Source organism: Peromyscus maniculatus, chromosome X (genome assembly GCF_049852395.1).
Source record: "Peromyscus maniculatus bairdii isolate BWxNUB_F1_BW_parent chromosome X, HU_Pman_BW_mat_3.1, whole genome shotgun sequence".
Taxonomy (NCBI): Eukaryota; Metazoa; Chordata; class Mammalia; order Rodentia; family Cricetidae; genus Peromyscus; species Peromyscus maniculatus.
Genome location: NC_134875.1, coordinates 36,752,593 through 36,761,522, shown reverse-complemented (window position 1 = coordinate 36,761,522; position 8,930 = coordinate 36,752,593). Strand labels below are relative to the sequence as shown.

General features: G+C 46.7%; 1 pseudogene across 1 annotated transcript; it reads right to left on the bottom strand.

Moving 5' to 3' along the window:
* Window positions 1–1,302: 1,302 nt before the first annotated feature.
* LOC143270884 (uncharacterized) lies at window positions 1,303–6,691 on the bottom strand (annotated as a pseudogene). The gene is made up of 4 exons (XR_013048101.1): window positions 6,514–6,691; window positions 5,912–6,338; window positions 5,249–5,294; window positions 1,303–4,053 (listed from the first exon to the last, which is right to left on the bottom strand). The product of XR_013048101.1 is annotated as an uncharacterized LOC143270884 (transcript).
* Between the last annotated feature and the right edge of the window lie 2,239 nt (window positions 6,692–8,930).

The following is an 8,930-nucleotide window of genomic DNA, read 5'->3' as shown; positions in this document are numbered from 1 at the left end:
CAGAGAAGCCACACTTGGGCAGGATGCAGAGAACATTGGCTCATGGGGAGCACAGCCCAAGTGCCTACATCTACATCACAGTTCCTGCATCTATGACTCAGGAAACGCAGGGGAAGAGAGGGGCTGGAAGATTTTAATAGCCTCAATACCAGGATGTCTGCTGTGAAACAGTCACTCACAGAACTGGCTGCATAAATGAGATCTGAACATTTGCCCATATCACCAGACAAGATAATGGAGAGATGGTAAAGTGTCCATGGAAGGAGAGACACTATGTACTGGGATTTTCAGTCTGAGCTTTATTTTGTTCCTAGACAGAGAACTGTGGGCAAGTAGTGACTACAGAGAGAGGGGGAATTGACCTCTCCCAGGGATGAGCCCTCTAAGTGGTTAGTCAAGGCAAAGGAGCAACCCTGAAATCATATACACACAAACAACTAAAGCCGACTTAGCAGGCCGTATTCACACAGTTGTTCATACATATATGTCTATACGTAGAAGAGTAAGTGAAAAGAGGCAATTAATGTGAGAGTAGTGGGGGAAGGCATGGAAGGAGTTGGAAGGAGGGGACTTGGGAGAAATTGAGGGAGGAGAGATTCTATCAGTCCATTTCTTTTATTTAGTTGGCTTTAGTTGGCTTTCTGCTTCTGTAATAAAACATAGGAACTAAAGCAAACCGGGGAGGAAAGGGTTTATTTCCTCTCAGAGCTTACAGTCTATCATTGAGAGAAGTCAGGGTAGGAACTGGAGGCAGGAACTGAGGCAGAAGCTGTGTAGAGGTGTTGCTTAATGGCTTGCTCCTCTTGGCTTCTTCAGCCTGCTTTCCAATACACTCCAGGATGTCCTGAACTGGGGTGGCTCCACCCACAGTGGGAGGGACCCTTCCATGTCAATCATTAATCCAGAAAATGCTCCTCAGAATTGCTTACTGCATGGAGCCTATTTCCAATGGAGAATCCCTCTTTCTAGATGCGTCTAGCTTCTGGCTACTTGACAAAATCTTGTCACCACAACAGACACTTTGTCCACTGGAAAAAGAAAAGAAAAACCAAAACAATATAAAAAGAAAGAGACAAAAATGGTTCTCTCAGATTCTGTGGTTGGTATGAAATCCCAGGTATGGCCAGAACCAGCTCTGTCTGGATAAAGACCACCTCCCTAGAGATTTTCAATGTCCCTCTTGTGGTACAACATGGTCAGGGTGAGGATGAAAAAACTATAATGGAGGACAGGAGAAGTCATGGGTCAATGTAAACACCCCTTGACAAACTCCCTTGACATAAATGGCTACTGATGCTCACTCAGTGATGTCCCCCACAGAAGGAGACCTTGTCATTTTCTTTAAATGGCATTTCCTTGATAACTGTCATACATACCATACTAATGCAGAAGACACATGAAGAAAGACTATTTATTTCAAATACAGGTTCTTAGGGAAGAAAGATGTAACAACATGTGGGTGGAAGACAAAAATGCATCTGCAAGTGGATCCTGGTCAAGGCGGGCACTCTGGGGCTCCGGCAGAATCTTTAGATTAAGGTGGAGTGTGTCCCAGGAGGAGCAATGCTAAGTCCTGGCAGATTCTTCCCTCACCAGATCTGTTCTCTCCTCTTCCTGAACCATCTCTGCATTGAGAGGGAAGAGGGGTTTGTTCAGTAGGGTAATTAGGATATAATCAGAAAAGCCATCCTGAGACATTAGCTGCTCTCTATAATTTAGATTGCACAGAAGAACCTGCTGTCTCCCTATGCTAGTGCTGTGTGAGGCTGAGGGGCTGGGACAGAGTCCACTGCTTGCCTAGAATGTGGGAGGCTCTGGATTCCACCGCAGCAATGCAGAATAGACCCTGGACAAATGTCCAAACATTGCATGGCCTTCCCCCCTCCCTACAATAATACACCCTGTGGGAAGTCAGCAGGATTTTCAGGCAGATGCACCAGCGTGCTTCAGATAATAACAAAGCTGGGTGTCCTTATCTGTGTGGACTCTCCAGATGCTTCAAAACAGCAGAGGGACCAGGCATTTGGAATCTATGCTTTCCCATTCCCTTCAGTCTCTGTTTAACCAAGCTTACATCAACATTATCAGTGCTGGGTTCTGCCTGTCCACCATCCACACACCCAAATTACTCCTGTATGGATAGAATCCATGCTTACTTTTCAGTATTTCAAACATTTTAGGATCATGGAACCCATATTTACACTAATTTGAATCCTGTATTGGCCATAACCCCAAGACTGCTCCATAGAAAATCCAATGGATACCAGCATTGAGGGACTTGAATGTACTCGTACATATATATTGATTTAAATACTGAATGTAAAAATGACATAAAGAAGTAGGAACATGACTTGCACCTAGTTTGGTGGAAGAAAAGTCTATAATAGATTTGTGGGAGAGCCTAAACAGAGGCAGGGACATCTGGGGAGTCCAGAGTAGATGAGAACAGACTGAGCCATGAGAGGAGAGGAGGAGGAAGGGTGGATACAAATGTATCAACATTATAAACAAAGGCAGTGTGGTACCCTGAATTATCCCAACCAAAACTCAGGCTTCTCCAGCAAAACGTTTCTACTTGTTCCACCTAAAAACTACATGAGAACAGCTCCACTCCCAGTTTACAGAGCCCACACTCCTGTGGAACCCTAGGACAGCAAGGCAGGGGTCTTGCAGGCTGGAATGTGTGGGTGGCTTTAGTTCTGCAGGGCAAAATGGAGGCAGACAAAATGGCCAGCAGAAGGACATGCCTGCCAGCCAACCTGAGGTGATGATTTTGAGCCCAGGACCCACTTCCTGCAAGGAGAGAACCAAATCCTTTCAGCTGTCCTCTGACCTCCCAATGTGAGACACAGCTCCTCTTGTCCCCCCCACACTCATTCCAAGACAAAATAAAACTTCAAAATGTAATCTGAACTTTTCAGAGAATGAAGACAAGAAGGAGAGCTGCCAGGGAGCCAGAGGCCTCTCTGTACCAGCTTGTTCCCTATGAAAGGACTTGAAGCCACACAAGGTGTTTACCCTTCTTCAGCACTGGATCATGATTTCTCTGGAAAATTTGTTCCAACTCCTGCAGCTGTATCCCTGTCACAGAGGCAGTGGCAGGACCCCCATGCTGGCACAGGCTGCATTTTGGGCATGGTAACTGGAATGGACTCTGCACTGGGTGTCAGAACTGACACAGGCTGGACATGGGGTCCTGTAATGGCACAGGCTGTACCTGGGGCACAGTAACAGGCACAGGCTGTACCTGGGGCACAGTAACAGGCACAGGCTGTACCTGGGGCACAGTAACAGGCACAGGCTGTACCTGGGGCACTAGACCTGGCACAGGCTGTACACCAGGCATTGTTACTGACACACTGTACTCGGGGCACCAGATGTGACATATGCTGTACACAGATCACAAAGCTGCACAGCCTTGGTGCTCCCTATGCTCTCAGGAAATGGCTTCTGAGGTGGATGCTCGTTCTTCTGGCTATTGGGACTGGCACCCTGACTGTGGGTGGGAACAGCCATGAATAGAAGAAACACAGTGTCCTGTACCGGGGACTTGCCCCACCTGACATTAGAAATAATTGTTCCACAGAGCTGGAGTGAGTTGACGAGGCCATGATGAGGGGACAGAGAACCATGTGGAGTCAGCATGAAGCAGCATAGCACCTGGAAATCTTTCTCACTCAGCAAGGCATAGTGACCACAGATTACCAGTGTCTCCTCCTGCCATAAATGCCATTTCTGTAATACGTTACTATGGTTCAAATACTTATACCCATATTTTAGTATCCTGAAAAAAATAGAACCAACATGCTTATAATCCACCTCTTTTTTGCCTAGATAATTGCAGGGAAGAAAAGGATGTCATGGCCAGCATGAGTGGCCAAGAAATTGGGGGCAGGGCCAGGTTCCAGGTCATCTGGCTCACAACAGAGGTGGCACTCATGCGCTGCTCCAAAATCTTCAAGGATCGTTGCTCTGGGGACCAGGTGGTGCATTGATCAGCACCACCATTCTATTGCTTCTTCTGAAAATGGCTCTCCTGGTCCTAAACCAATCCTTCAAGCAGAAGAAAGGGTTGTTTAGTACACTGAACTGTACCACCACTGAAGAACACATGGTGTAACCATGTATACTGGCTCAATTTTACTAACATTTTAGATCATATATGGATTCCATCCCTGGGCCAGTGTGTGCTATGTATGTGCTCCAGGACAGAGCTACTCCCCTAGAAAAGCACCACATTTCTGATTTCCCAGGAACTGTTTATCTATCTAACCCCAAGAAAGATTGAAGACTTACCTCAAGTGTGTACTGATTGTTCAGAATGTTGGAATCAACAGGTTTCATTCTCATTGAAACATTCAAAACACCCCCATGAACCCCCTGAGGACATGTACCACCACACACAGTCCTTCAGCTATGGGATAGACGTAGAATATTGCCTCTTCTCTCCATCAATTGATATTTTTAATGCATTTGTTCAGAAGAGAATGCAGATCTAGCTAGTGGGTTGTTCCTGGTCCCTGCTGTGTGTTGAAAAGTATCAAAAACCCCGGAGAACTATCTTAAGGCCCAAAGTTGTCTGTGAAAGGCTCCATGGTGATAGCTTTTTGTGAGTATTCAGAATGCACATTTTATGAGACAAAGGGCACTTCTTCCTGCTCTATGCTTCCTCCCTACCCTCCAAGTATACAGTCTATAGGCCTTTTCCCTTGTGGGCATGTGGTCTGGAAATGCCAGGGCTGATTGTAATGGTGAGCACAGTTCACATACGTAACCAACAAAAGACAGGTAAAAGGCCTATGGGACATTTGAGGTTCCTGGTCCCAGTATTGATTGAGAACTAAGCCAGGCATGTGACATTTGCAGACTAGAACAAAAGAAGTCTGAGAAAAGGTTTTCTGACACACACAGAGTGAAAGAATTGAAAGTGGGCAAGAATATGGTCTCTTCACTTAAGTGAGGCATGCGGGCTGCACAGCCTTCAGAAGGTCATGGAGAACACACTATGTCCACCAAAGGGACAGACAAAGCACCTTGGCATCTGAGGTTTCAGGTGTCCAGGTTGGCATTTCCTGCCTGAGAAAATGGAGGTCTTTCATCATCTTGAGCCTAGCCCGGCTGTGGACTTGTCTGGCGTCCTTGGGATACAACTTCAGGGTCCCACTCTTCTGCTATAATTATCCTCTAGACAACAACATCACAAGATGTGGAGCCCTTCCAAAACATTATTTTTTTTTTAAATACTGACCTGCACATCTTCTTCTGTCACACCCATAGATCTTGCAAGAGCCTTCCTGAAGTGAAAAGATTCCAATATTTAGGCCTTGTGGTGGAAACAAACTATATAAGGACATATTCTGATTCCTTTTAAATGTGTGCGTGCTCACACACACAGACACACGCATACATACACACACACAAACACACACTCCAACTGCCCCACATACAGTATTCCTCACAACTATTTTGCGACTTATTTTGTAACATGTTTCTTTCAGATATCAAAATTAAGTGTACCCCCCAAACACAGGTATGTTGCCCATGTACTTAACATGTAAAGCTTCATTAAGAGATCCTCCACGACATAAACTGTTAGTCAAATTTTAATCTGAGCTGGAATCCCTCCTGCATTTTCCCAGCCACACCTCAGGCTTCTCACTCATTCTTACAGAGACTCGTTTAGAAAAAGCACTGTCTAAATTTCCCACTCAAGTGCCACTTAAAGAGGCAACAGAAGACAGTCTTTCCAGTTGGACAAGGGCACATCTTCCTACTCCAGAATCCAATTTCTGCTGGAGGGTCCAGACATGGTGGCTTTGTTTCTAGAGGAAATGAGGGGTTCAGGAAGCACCAAAGGACAGCCTGGATGCACTACCTGAAAACCAGGCACCTAGCAGGGCGTTCTGCTTACCTTACTTGAAAGCTGGGAAAGTGATTCTCTTCGAAAAGACGCTTCAGGTCCTGCAGCTGAGACTGGGTGAATCTGGTGTGGCTCTGGAAATCCCCAGCCTGGAGACTCTTGGTGCCCTCAGACATTGCCACCTCTTGCTGAGGTTACTGTTGAACACTGCTGCCATGGCCACCTTCTGCCTGGATCCCCTTGTCCATGGGGCCAGAACTACCATTGCCAGCATGTGCTCCTTCCATTTCTTCTTCCTTTTCTCCCTCCTCTACCACCCCTGTGGCTTCCTGAGCAAGATCGGACTGAGCAAGATCTTCTTGAGCAGGCTTGCTTGGAGCAAGTTTGCCCTGATCAAGCTGACCCTGAGCAAGCTCGCTCCGTACAAGCCCTCTCTTGCCTCCTTTCTCTCCAGCCTTTAGGACCACTGCATTCTCACCTGCTAGAGATAAAAACACAAAGATAAAGATCTGAGCATCTTGGCCATGGATCATTAGAAAGCCTAGAGAGGGGCCACGGGCAGAGCCGGGTAATCGAAGTGCATGGCCACTGGCCTTTCCAACAGATTTGCTTCCCGGATTTTGCCCTAGTCCAATCAGAACCATTTTACTGACCATGCTGTTGTTCCTGTTGCTCATCACCTCGTGGACTCAGCATCCTGTTGAAACACTGGCTGCAGCCCTGGCGAGTCTCTGTGCGGGGAATCTTTCAATCAGACCCGAGTTCCGAAGCTTTATAACCACGTCCTCACTGTCTGGAGCCACAGGTACAGCTCTGATTCTTGACCCAGAAAACTTGTCTTCTGGACACTCAACGTAATTACAATGTGTCCAATCACATTCTGGCCTGCACAGGCTCAGTGGCTGTGGGCTTGTCCTCTGAGGTGTCTAGCCTGAAGCACATTAGGGCTGAAAGAGCAGGGAGTACTTTAAAAAATGCAGTGAGTGTGTGTGGTGGGGGTGCGGAACCTGTGGCTCTGGTTTTCTCCTTAGCTGACACCTCTAGTTTTGGGTAAGGATGGACTGTTCAAATTCAGTCACAGGGAGTAACACAAAGACCTTCTCAAACTCAGCAGGCCCTTGAGCCCAGCTAAATCATTTTATTAAATTATGGAAAAGTCCTTCAAACAAAATGCCCAAATCTTGGATGTGCTGTCTTGAAGAGCCCAGTATGATGGCAAATATGTGGGTAGGCCAGGGCAAGATCCTGCTGAGAGACTGTGCTCCCAACAGGGCTGAATTCTGCTGGTATTCACAAGCTCATTCTGATGGTGGAGACCTTGCTCTACCTAGCTGTGCTTGACTAAGGTCCTAGGGTGACCCAGATACCTGAGGACATCAAAGATCGACCCTGGGTACTGCTCCAAACCTGTCTCACAGCTGTGAAGGTGAAAGACAGGAGGAGTAAGCAATTCTGGATTCAGCTCTACAAAGCATCATTGCAGGAAGGGGCAGAACTGAGGAAAAGTTAGAGAGACTCCCCAGAGTAGGTGATATTTCCAAAATTTAAAAGAGCCACTGAGCTCTGTCATTTCATGGTTTTTGTTTTTAATAGGATCATGGCAGAGTCTGGACAATGGCTGAGGTAATTGTTAGAAGATGAGTTATTTCTCTGGGATAGCATAGGCTGAGATACTGGAAGGCCCAGGGTCCACATGGTCTATCCCACACCAAGGAGATGATCATGCTCTGTTTACCTATTGCCCACCTAGTCAGGGGTGGCTCAACCACCCCCCTCCACCACAGGCCCCTTTGTCCATCCCTGACTAGGGCTTTGTGAGTTGTGGGCCTTGACTGTCTGGTCACCATTAGACATTGGGTGGTCTTGTGTCCTCTGATATTTCAGCTGTCCCAGGTGCTTTTAATTATCCTCAGGTCTCTTTCTTCTCAGTCACCAAGAAGCAGCTGCAACTGTCCTTCCTCTTCTCCTTATCTCCTGTGTGGTTATGAAAGGCTTCCCTGAAACACTGAAATGGGAGGCTTTCTTAGACACAGACTTTACTCACTCTCACAATTAGCTGCTGTAGAAGCCAGGCTATATAAGGAGACAATAGTGCCATGTGTGCTTTCCTGAAGGACTTGGTGGCCTGGTTGGACTGCCCACACTAGCTGGGAGCCCTGTCTTTATCAGTGTGAGACAGCTTGACTGTCCTACTGATCACAGAAACTCTTTGTGTCTCATGTTCAGTGTTCCTGGCTTGGCTGTTTCAAACCAACCCTCCTTTTAGCCCTCCCATCCCTGCAACATATGTGAGCAACTTAGAAATTTGAACTTGAGTGCTTTTTCTTACTAAGGACAGACACCTGACTTCTGCATCCATACCAACCCCAGTTTCTGAGATAAATTTCCCAATGTGCTGTTCACAGGGTTGGTGTGAAGCAGGTAAGCAATCATGCATTCAGGGTGCCCCAGAGACTCTTCATTTCCTCCCCTTTCTACAGAGCTCACAGGACACTGGGTGTGTTCTTTTATTTCTGGCAGTTTGCTCCCAGGACTTAGCAAAGAGTGATGCAGAGGGATATTCCTCTCTGATGGGTGACTCCGCATCCTTAAAGACGGATGCTTGCTGTGTGACCCAGAGGTGCTGTGGGGTGCACTATGGGAGTAGCTAACACAGGTAAACACCAAGGCCTGCAATGCTCCAATCTGTTATCTGTGTGAGTCTGGAAACCAGCACCCGTCTCTGCCTTTACCCTTGGTCCTCTTGACTCTGCTGTCCCCATCTTGAACCTGGGGAAGGGACTCCACTCTGTTGACTCCTTAGGATGTCTACTGCTTGCCTTCTGATATCTAGTTGCCCATTCCTACATATCTGGGCAATGACAGTGAACCTGTACCCATACGTAGCTTTTGCTGTGGAACAGCAGTGATTCATGAGCCCAATTGCAGCTCTGTGTGATTTTCTTATAAGTTATCTTTTGTGAGCGATTCTCCAGGATTGAAATGCATTAATGAAATCTTGTGGCTCCTTCATGTTTAGTTACATGCTCAATGCTTTAGGTCAGTAATTCTCAACCTTCCTAATGCTGTG